The sequence below is a fragment of the Aethalodelphis obliquidens genome, unplaced genomic scaffold (assembly GCF_003676395.1).
Source record: "Aethalodelphis obliquidens isolate GAN/ISIS:26980383/991018 unplaced genomic scaffold, ASM367639v1 scaffold6, whole genome shotgun sequence".
In the NCBI taxonomy this organism is placed as follows: domain Eukaryota; kingdom Metazoa; phylum Chordata; class Mammalia; order Artiodactyla; family Delphinidae; genus Aethalodelphis; species Aethalodelphis obliquidens.
This window is the reverse complement of record NW_020837950.1, coordinates 25069800-25081565: the sequence shown is the minus strand read 5'-3', so window position 1 is coordinate 25081565 and position 11766 is coordinate 25069800. Positions and strand designations below refer to the sequence as shown.

At 44.6% G+C, this 11766-nt stretch overlaps 1 long non-coding RNA gene across 1 annotated transcript; it reads right to left on the bottom strand.

The window, feature by feature from the left end:
• Window positions 1-5011: 5011 nt before the first annotated feature.
• Window positions 5012-11002, bottom strand: LOC113618899 (uncharacterized). Its single transcript, XR_003432184.1, has 2 exons — window positions 7773-11002; window positions 5012-5566 (listed from the first exon to the last, which is right to left on the bottom strand). It is a non-coding gene; the product is annotated as an uncharacterized LOC113618899 (long non-coding RNA).
• Window positions 11003-11766: the final 764 nt, after the last annotated feature.

Genomic DNA, 11766 nt, shown 5'->3' with positions numbered 1-11766 from the left:
ATAGGTGCAAATCCTTTGATACTCCTCCTTTTAGTAGGTGTGGTCTAATTTCCCTTCCCTTGGACCTGAACTGGCCCTAGTGACCTGCCTGACCAAGAAAATGCAGCAGCAAGAATGTTCTGGGACCTCTGAGGCTAGATCACTGCAGCTTCTGTCAGTCTCTTGGGACACATTCTTGGAACCTAGCCCCTCTTCTGTAAGGAAGACCACGCAGCCACGTGGAACTCCAGCTGAGCCCCAGCGGTGTGAGCGAGCCATCCTGGAAGTGGATCTGCCGGCCCCAATCATGCCATCTCAGCCATGGACTAGCCGACGCCACCCAGCCAAGTCCTTCCCAAATAACCTGACGCTCCATGCACGGAATATATGGTAAGATGGTTGTTTTAAGCCACTAAATTTGAGGTCATTTGTTAAAAAGCAATAGATAACTGGAACACAATTTTATTGAGCTACTACTATATGACAGGTGCCAAAGTAGGTGCTTTGTATGTTATCTCCTGTCATTTTCACTAGAGCCTCCATGAGGTAGATATTTAATGATAAATATGTGACAATAAGTTTTGTCCTTGGGTGAATTAAAAAATTCACCCAAAGTCACATAGGAACACTGTGTTGTCTGTCTCCAAAATCTTTAATGATTAGAAAACTCTTTAGGGGAAGAATCCACGAAATATGCTAGGGATAAAATAGGTGGGAGAAAAGCAGAATGAATGGTGAGTTTGTGTGGGTGCAAGGGAATACACCTCAGATTCTGGCCTAAAATAAAAATAAAAGTTGTAGGCAATTGGAGAATCTTCGTGAAAACACGCACTCCCTCTGCCTTCAGCTTTATCACTGCTATGCAATGAAATAGGAAAATGGAGGGAGGGAATATTTTCACAATGTTAAAGATTTTTTTTCTTTTAAATTACCAAAGCTAGCACACCGACTGTGCCCTGACGTTTGTCTTTAATAACAGCACCCATGGACGTAGCATCTACTACAGGTAGGCATTGCTTCAGGTGTGTCACCTGTCAGGTAACCTCAGGCACATTTCCTTACATTTTTGTAAGTGCTTTGGAGTTTATAAACCACGTTTACCCACATGCTTATTTCATCATGAGAGCAGATGCTTTTCCTGGGGAGCAAACAGAGCAAAATGAATCAACAATTAATATTTATCAGGTACCACCTATGTGATTGAGAAATATGATCTTCCTTGATTCTCCCTCCCCACTAGCTTATTTCCTTTGCTTTCTTACTTAACAGTTTGCATTGTAATGGCTTGTACCTGTTTCCATCATGAGTCTGTAAGCTTCTCTTGCATATACCAAGAGCCTAAGTGCTATGGTTGGGCAGGACAGACAAGCACCACTGCTGGGAAGGATGGATGGATGGATGGATGGATGGAAGGAAAGATGGATGGAAGAACTGTATGCATAATTAAGCGGTTAAGAGTGGTTAAGACCTGTGGAATCACCCAGTCCTTACTACATTATTGACCATGTGATTGTGGGCTAGGGACTTAACCTTTCCGAATGGAAATACTATTACTTACTTCCATAGAGTTACTGGGGATTAAATGAAATAATAGATATCTCTCATAGTGGCTGATACACTATTAACCCTCAAAAGCAGAAGCTGTGAAAGGAGGAGGGGATGCTGCAGAGGGGGAAGAGCTGGAAGGACAGGAGGAAAAAGAAGTCAGCACAGGGAAATACCTGCCTACTATAAGAAACAAGCAGATGTTTCTGGCCCCTTCCCCTATGTATTTACATATAATGTGGTATCTGCTTTCTTGTTTGACCATTTCTTTACTAACTTGCTGGATTGACCGAGGCCGCCCAGTCCCTCTGTAAAGCGCGCTGATGACGCCCACAGCCCATGAAATGCTCAGAGCTGGTTTGCTCCACTTGAGTTCGCCCACATATTCCCACAAACTGAATCAATCTTTTGTTCCCCAAACCTGTGGCTGCCAGTTTAATTCATTCGTACCACAGACATTTGAGCACCTGTGATGTGTGGGCACTGTTCTAAGCTCTGGTGAATAAGACAGAGAAGGCCTGCTCTCAGGGACCTTCTATTCCAGTTATACGTCTTTGATTTCATAGTTTAATCACGTATTAGGAAACCTGTGGGAAAAAGAAGTCCTTGTTCCTATGAAAACCAAGTGAAATGTTTTGCCATGACTGAGTGGATGCAAGTTGCTAAAAGAAAATTGCTGTTGAATCTGGTGTGGGCCAGATGACCAGACAGTGTTGGGAGCATTGGTAAGAATCCAGGATTCTGCTTTGCAGGTGTATTAAAGTTCTTCCCAGCCTTTAAAGAAGCCGAAAGCAGAGGTTAGAGATGACATATTACTTCAGCGTATGGCTTGTGCAGACAACAAACAAGAAACTCTAATCAGACCTAGATAGCAAAGTAGGAAGCTGCTGAGGCAAGAGAGGAACCCAGGGTGCAGAATTTCGGGAGGACTTGCCCCCAGCACCATGCGCATACAGGGTCGGCACCCCACAGTGAGTGCCTCCTTTTATTTTGTGCCCGAAGTGCCTCATTTGCCTTCCCCCTGGGGTCAGCCCGGCCAGGTGGTCTCAGATCTACGTATGTTTTAAGGTAAAACATTGAAGGGGTATAACGTTTTTAAATATCCATCATGTTATCAACCAACCAACTGGTTCCAAGCTTATTGGAAAGGAGAGCTTCTGCGGTATCAAAAATATGCATTCAGCTGTGCAATAATGGCAAACATTTATCGAGTGCTTTCCACGGATCAAGCAATGTTCTAAGTACACTGTGTGTTAACTCTGTTAATCCTCTGCTTTGTTCTAGATACTACTGTTATCATTCCCATTTTGCAGACAAGGAAACAGGCACTGCGAGCTCAGTTGCCTAGTCGCAGTGTCTGGCTGCAGGGTCTGAGACAGCAGTACTTACTCTCAGAGGCCACATGAGTCATGTAGGGCACGACTACCCCCGCCCCATGCTCTACTACCAGCCCTGTCCAGACAGTCGGCAGGGTTCCATCTCCCTGGCCAGAGTGATTGGCTCAGGAGTGGGCATGGATCCCAGCTGATGCATCCTGAGACCGGGGCTCCCAAGAAGAGCCACTGTCTTTTCAGTTGAGAGAGCTGCTAATGAAGTGGATGAGTTAGCTGGTGGTGTCCCCAAGAGGAGCCTGAAAAAGCCAGCACAGAGAGGAAAGCAGAGGCAAAAGGAGGGGAGAGACTGAGTCCCACAGCCATTGTCTGAGCTTTGGATCGAGCGCTGCCTAAAGCCAATGTACCCCTCGACTCTTCCACTGTACAAACCAATACGGTCCCAGTTTTACTTAACCCTATTTGAGTTGGGTGTTCTGTCGTCTACAACCAAATTTTTTCTAATTGAAAATTTTCTAATCGCAATCCTCTTTTCTGGATACTTTGATCATTGAATGAGTATTTGTTGAGAAATTATTAGGTATCTGGTCCAAAACTATATGCTCAAAGGGCGATTATCCAGTTTAAGACAGTGTCCCCGCCTACCAGGAACTTACAGTCTCACTGGGAGAGATATGCCCACCCTACCCACCCCAACTCCATCAAAAGTTGGATAATATTAGAACTGCCTCAAGGCAGTATGTGCCAAATGCAAGGAGGGATACTCACTGCTGAGGAAGGAGTGCACTGGAGTGGCCTGAGAAGGTAAGGATGGGTCTTGGAGGACAGGGAAGATGCAGCTAAAAGATGAGTAGCACTTAGGCAGAAAGGAACAGAAGTGGTAGACCCCAGAAGCAGACGCTGAGACGACAATGCAGTGTGTGTATTTTATTTGGGAGATGAGCTCTGGAAATACGGGTAGGAAAGCGGGGTCAGGGAAGAGAAGGAAGCCAGTAAAAAGGGCACCATCAAGCTCATTACTGCAAGGGCACGGAGCTCTATCCAGTGTGCAACATGCTCGAGAATCATCCCAGCTGAGGAGAGAAGAAGGTATTCATCCGCAAACTTTCTGCCCGATACTGGCTCCAGGCTGCTCTTGGGGCCATTACCTCACTGCTGGAAAATCAGGAAAAGCCTGGGCAACCAGGCACAAGTGCTAGTCCCACAGGTCTGCGACAGTCACCATTCTGCCTGACTGCCTCTGCACTAAGCCAGGACAACCAGGATTCTTGTCCCCAACTGTATCATAAAACCTGTCAAGTGTCTTACTGAAGCCTGGGCAGTTTGGGGCCAGCGGGGAGTGGGTGAAGGGATGTTGGGGAATGGGGTACTATTTTTGTAATGTTAGCGCCCAGGGAACGTTTCAGGAGTCAACATGGCAAAGGCAGGGAGTGAATCCAGACCGTCTCCCCAGTTCCCTCCCAACTCTGCTGATCTCTGATGCTGAATTAGGATGAAACAAATCTGCTCCTCCAGAGAAGCCCAGGTGAGCCATTTGATCAGAGACATTGGATTCACCTTTGTCCTCTGCCCAGCACAGTGGCCCAAATCCCCACAGTTATGGTTTTAAAAAGCTGCTGGCCTTGGACAGGTACTTCTTTCTCATTTGCAAAGTAGAATTAATGCCTATTTCTTGTTGGCAACCCACAGTGTGTTTGAAGCATTCCTTGATTTAAGCAGAGCGCCTGCATTTTAATGAAAGATTCAAGGAAGAAATCCACAAACTACACTAAGAATACAGGTGAGGGGGGAATGTCATTTAGGAAGCCCTCGAGCGAGAGGATTCATATCACAAGGAAGATCTTTCCTTCTTTCTTTCATTCAACAAATATTTATGGAATCCCTACTTTGTGCCAGGTAAAGTGAACGAAACAAGCTTCTGCTTTCACATATAAATAAAAATATATACGTACATGTATATACTGTCAGGTAATTTGATGCTATGAAGAAAAAGAAAGCAAGGTAAGGGGAGATACAGGGATAGGAGTGTGTTACTTGAAAAAGGCCTCTCTGAGCAGGTGGCATATGAATAGAGAGAGACCAAGGAAGGTGATGAAGGTGGAGGAACCCAGGCAGGTAACTGGGGGGAAGGGCATTTTAGAAAGAACGAACAAGAAGACATTACCATACTGGTTTATAGCTTTTACATAAAGCATGTGATGCAGGTTGCATTAGCTTCCTATTGCTGCTGTAACAAATTACTACAAAATTAGTAAAATAAAACACATTTATTAGTTTACAATTCTAGAAGTCAGAAGTCCAAAATGGGTCTTGCAGGCTAACATCAAGGTGTCAACAGATCTGTATTCCTTCTGTAGGCTCTAAGGGAGAACCTGTTTCTCTGACTCCTCTAGCTTCCAGAAGCCACCTGCATTCTTTGGCTCTTTCCTCAAATCAGTCCAAACTCTCTCTGCCTCAGTCATCAAATCTCCTACTCTGTGAGCGTCCTGCCTCCTTCTTATAAGGACCCTTATGATTATAGTGGACCCACCAAATAATCCAGGATAACGTGCTCTTCTCAAAATCCTTAAATTAATCACATCTGCCAAGTCCCTATTGGAACGTAAGGTAATCTATTCACAGGTTCCAGGGATTAGGACATGAATGACTTGTGGGGGTGGGTCATTATTCAGCCTACTGGTGTACAGCCAACGGTCATAATGCTGGGACCCCTGAAAAGGATGGCAAAATGTTAACTGTTGATGCAGGGAAATGTATACATGGGAGTTCATTACAAAACATCTATACTTTTGTACAAGTTTGAAAAATCCCATTAAAAAGTCTGAATGGGATTTTAGAGAAGGACCAGCTGAGGTTTAAGGGAAAACCTGGCTTTTGAATTAGAAAATTTAAGATCTATTTGCACATGAAGACATGTTCTAACTCATGAGTAATCAGAGAAACGCAACTTGAAATAATGAGATATGAAGATGGCGAAGATGAGAAAGTGGAATGCCACCAGCTGGCAGAGGCGTGGGGGGAGCGGAGCCTGTGCGGCCATGCTGAGAGCAGCACGGCCCTGCTCTGACCTGGTGCCCAGCACAGAGGTCCGCACACAGGTGCACAGGGCGAGTACAAGGAAGTGTTCCACGCAGCTTCGTTTACGGCAGTGCAGAGCTGGGGGCAACTTGTGTGTCTGTCACTGGGAGCGTGGGTGGGTAAACCGTGGGGCTTGCAACCCACGGAGCACTATGGCGTAGTCAGAAGCAACAGGTTTGATGTACCCACGGCAATAATGGACCTTAAAGGCATCAAGTCGAAGGAGGAACAAAGTAAGAAACAAATTCTCTGTGAAAAGTCAATTCAAAATACTGTCCCACAAGACAAAAGTCCTCATTTGGAAAGACACATATAAACTAGGAAATGGGACTTCCCTGGTGGTGCAGTGGTTAAGAATCCGCCTACCAATGCAGGGGACACGGGTTCGAGCCCTGGTCCGGGAAGATCCCACTTGCCGCGGAGCAACTAAGCCCTTGCGCCACAACTGCTGAGCCCGCGCTCTAGAGCCGGTGACCCACAACTACTGAGCCCGCGTGCCACAACTACTGAAGCCCGTGCGCCTAGAGCCTGTGCTCCGCCAACAAAAGAAGCCACCACGATGAGAAGCCCGTGCACCGCAACGAAGAGTAGTCCCTGCTCTCCACAACTAGAGAAAGCCCGCGCTCAGCAACGAAGACCCAACACAGACATAAATAAATCAGCAAACTATGGCTCTCAGGTCAAATCTGCCCTTTGTTTTTGTAAATAACGTTTTATTGGAACACAGTAACCCATTCGTTTAAGCATTGTCAGGGGAAGCTTATCTGTACAAATGACGGTAACATGCCATACACTAAGGGCCTGATTAACTTAACCCTCTGTGCCAGAGGTTAAAAAAACAAAGAAGGTGGTAAGAAGATCTAGGCTTGAGTCCTCACTAGCTAAGAGAGCCCTGGGAAGTCACTTTTCCTGTTTGCTCCTCAGTTTTGACTGTAAAAATGGGGCAATATTCATCTTAGAGACAATATACCTGCAAGTGCCTTGTGAATTATAAATGGCTCTTCAAATGTGAAGGCTTCTTAGTATCAGGGGTGGGAATGGTATCGCAAACATGTGTCCTCCTATAATCCAATGTTGCCTTCTTCCCAGACTTCCTACTAACAGTGTCTTATCCTTTCTCTTCCTTGCCCACTCTATGGAGACACTAACGATAAGGAAGTAGCCAGAAGGGAAGGCAAAGAGAAGGGAAACTGCAGACCAACAGGATCCACAAATGGGAAGCAAGCTGGGAAAAAAGTTAGAAAAGCTTATCAAGGGGAGATGGGTTGGACGTGACTGTGGCCACTGTCCAACAGGCCTCAGAAGAGAGCCGACTTAGGACGTAATATCGCCTCATGACATCCGACGTAGAGGGATGAGGGAAATTGGCAATTTCTGGTAACAAGGTCCAACAGCTACCATTGCTTAGATGCTGAGCACAGAGCAGGCGTATGCTGAACACCTCACGTACATAACCTTATTTATCCCAAGTACCTCGTACCATGATCCCATATGACAGATGAGAATATTGAGGGTATCAAAGGTTCAGTAATTATTGCAAGGCCACAGAACTAGGAAGTGGCAGAAGCAGTTCATTCAGCCCTCCCCACAACCCTACGAGGAATCATCACCACCGCATAGATGTGAAGTAACACAGCTCAAAGTGTTTGTGGCAGGGCCTCAGAAGAGTGACGCCAAACGTCCCAACTTTCACCACCACTTCAAAACGTCTCCCTGAGACCCAGGGCCCAGACGACCATTTATTAGAAAAGCCCGTTCGCTTTCTCATGCCCTGAGCCATGCCATCCAAGAGAACATTCTAAGAAGTAAAAGCAGACTTGAGCGCTGCTGGAGACCTACCTGCGAGGGGCTGAGCAGCCTGCTGTGCACATTCCCTTCCTAAAGGCGTCCAGCTCCTTGCTGTCGGTAATTGAAGGGAAGGCTACCTGGTGTAACTAAGAAGCTGAAATTTAAAGGGGAGATGGCATAAAGATAAGAAAATCAGCTTTGGAGGAGGGAACAGGACCCTAGGCCTAGTCGTGAGAACTTGGGCAAGTCGCTTCTCAAACTGTCAAGTTGGGTTTGCTTCTTTGCAAATGGAGACCTTCTTTCCTGCTTCAACCTGACCCAAAGTTCCCAGTCATTTAAAAATTAATCACAGTAATAATCTACTGGGTACTTGATCCTGGGAAGGGACTATGCCCTTTTACATATACTATATAATTTTATACTTAATACAAACGTGTGAAGTAAATACTAAACTATCCTCATTTTATAGATGGCAAAGCTTAAAGTAACGTCCTCTGTCAACTCAGGATTTGAATCCAAGACTGCCTGACCAAGAAGAGCCCATGATTTTAACCCAAGGTATCTAAACCCTGAATTCACATTAGAACCAAATGGGGAGTTTTGGGGGGAAAAAAAAAAACAAACCTGATGTGTGGGCCCAATCTTAGAGATTTTGATTTCATTGGTCTAAGGTGGGGCTGGGTTGAGAACCACTGGCTTAACCGTATTACAAGGCAGCCCCCTATTAAAAACTGACCAGCTGCTCATGGTGCCCATTCCACGTCCATGCACAGAAATGCACCAAGGTGCCTTAATACAGCTATATAACAAACTAACATAAAAAAGCTTCATAATGTGTGGTACGTGGCAATATTCTCAAGCAATTAAACCTGGCTCTTAGTTATTCACACTACTTTATATAAATACAAATGAATATATTTGGCTTTGCAATTTTTTAAAAATCTGAATTTGAAAGGTATAGCATTCTGATAGCATCATTTTAGGTTGCTGGGTTTTGTTGTTGTTTTTCTTTTTTAAGGAAAGATACAGTAATATAAATGAGGAAAATGAATCAAGCAATAAGAGAGAGCTCTGGTAAAGAGAGTCCAGCCAACATTCCCACCCATACAGGAGTCCCAAATTGCAAGGGTGACCCTTAGGGTTTTGTTATGTAGAAGTTTACATCAGGGTGACTTTTTGCAAGGTCAGTCAGTGAGGAAGGTCAAAGTGCAGTGGAGAGACTTACATTTTCCCTTTTAAATCCAGAATAAGAGTAATTAATCCTTAAGCTGTGCAACTAGACTTCAGCAAGTAGGTACTCCTCGCCAATTTCTAGGTTTAAGCTGAGATTGTCACTGTATATTAAAGTTGCATTCTGCGCTCTCAAAAACAATTTTCTCACCTGCTTATTAGCTAGCTGTGTGACCTGGGCCATTTAGTATCTCTCAGCCTTACTTTCTATATTGAGCAGTAGGAATAATACCCAGGGTTCTTCCCGGTGTTGCTGTTAGGACAGAATGTGTTCATCTGCGCAAATCAGTCTAGCACAGCGGCAGGAAGAGAGAGGGGCCTCACCAAATATCAGTTCTCCACCTTTCCCATGAATGCTCATGCTTGGTTATTGGACATAAGGCATGACTCAAACATATCCTTGGAGGATCCTGGAGCTAGCTTTTTCTGTTAAGAGTTCCGAAGTTTGTTTTAAATACAATCACAACTGTACCTTCACCATAAGCCTTGTTGATTGGATTAGGCTTGTGCATCAAATAGCACAATCTCACATAAGACCTGTAAGTGTTGTATGTTACCTGAGTCAGGATGAGCTAAATATATTGTAGCAACAAAGAGTCCCCATACCCCAGTGGCTTCTACAAACGTGGGTTTATTTCTTGCTCATTTCCATCTGGGGTCAGCTGGGAACTTTGCTTTGTGTGGCCTCACTCTGGGACAGGGCCATGGCAGAGGGAGATCGGTCAATGGGAATCACACACTGACTATGCTCTTAAAGCTTACAGTCTCACTTCTACACTGGCCTAAAGTGAGCGAGTCACGTGGCCATACCTAACTTCAAGGGAGATGAAAAAAACTACCACCTGCCTGGAACCAGAAATATTTGGAGAATCACACTGATGACCACCACAGGGATCTTACAGTTTACAAAGCATTTGTCACAATGATTGCCCAATTCTCAAAATATCCAAAGTAGCAATTAATTAATTATATGTGATAATTCAATTATGAGGAGTCAGCAAACACGAACAAAAACAGAGAAAACCCAATGTAAACAGTTTGGGCAACTCTGCCCACTATTCTGAGTGAAAGTGCCTCCGGCTTACGAAGCGTTGAACTTGCTCTTTCCTCAAGACATGTCTGCCTCTTGAAGTACGTCTTCGGTAATGAGTGGGATTCTCATTTTCATTGATATTCTCTAGTAAATGGCCTCTGAATGAAGGCCAACTATATCAATTCTCAGCTTAAAAACTGTGATCTTTCAATACTGAAGGAAAAACTGGCCATTTTTTTTTTTCTTGAAATAGCTCAGCATGCATCTGTAATACAGCACCTTCTTGGGGAGATTTAATTTGGACTATATAATGATTTTTGCCTTAAGGTCTGACTTCAGTGTCTGACCCCTGGGTGAAAGATGAGACTTCACTTTATCCCTCTCCAAAAGAGGAGGGAATGAACAAAGGCTCAGCAGTCAAATAACAAGGACACTGAGGAAGGAAGCGGCTTAAATCCCCATCTCCTCAAGGCAAGTCCCCTGTGAAGGGATAGCTTAAATGCATCTCAAGCATTGTGTGGCCCTCTGGGTCTGGCCCCTGGCTCAGTATTTCACCCACCTCTTGCACCCTCAAGATCAAAGTGTGAGGCAGGAGGCTAAGAATAGCCTCCTCTTTTCTTAGTTAATCCTGGCAAGGAAGTGTTCTGGTTTCAAAGCCTGACCACTGGGTGTCAGGCTTCAGGGGGAAAGAAAATAGAGATGGTTTATCAACACCACTTAATTACGCCAATAGAACCCAAGTGAGATTTGCTAAAGGATAGAAAATCAGCTGGCCCAAGTATGTCAATATGTCAGGGAATGCTCACTAAACTTTCACTCATCTGATTAAATCAATAAATATTTATCTTTTCTACATCTGTAGGAATAATTCATTAGATAGCACAGTGCTGTGCCCCTAATCCTCTCTTGATTTAAAGATTAAAGGGGGGTATTTCCCTGGTGGTCCAGTGGTAAAGAATCTGCCTTACCATGCAGGCGACGCAGGTTCAACCCCTGGTCAGGGAAGTAAAGTCCCACATGCCACAGGGCAACTAAGCCCGCCCACCACAACTAAGAGAGAGAAAATCTGCACGCCACAACTAGAGAGAAGCCAGTGCGCCGCAAAGAAAGATCCCACATGCCGCAACTAAGACCTGACACAGCCAGAAAGAAATTAAATAAATAATAAATCTTTAAAAAAAGATTAAAAGGGAGTGGCCAATTTCTATATCAAGCAATTCTAGAGACAGATCACCTGAAATCTTCCTGCAACAAAACACCTGAGAATGCAGAAGAAATATAACAAGATCTTTTAAAATGCGTAACTGAGCACAGCAGGAAATAGGGGAAATCCCCAAGATGGGGATGGAGGAAGCAACCGACAATTCAAGGAAGGATTAGGTGAGTGGGTACGCTTTGACATTTGCCAAACTTGGCAAGACAAGGACGGGAGGAATGGGACTAAGGGGTGGAGCACAACTGTGATTTCTTCATAAAGCCTTGGCCTTCAAAAAAGCAAGTCTCTAGTGGCACAGATATGACAAGGAAGTTCAGTTTTGCACTGGCTGGGGGTAGGGTAAGGTGTTAAGGGAAATAACAATGCTGTGGAGATAACTGAGCTCTCCCTGCTCAGTTATCTGCTCTCCCCACCCTTTACCTCCACCTTCAAGGTTTGAAACCCATCTCTCACTTAGGCTTGAAATCTTGGGCAGGTTACATAACCTCACAGCACCTCATAAACTTAGTTTATGTTAAGTGCTTAACACAGTACTTGGTACATAAAAGTACTGTTCAAAAATCATA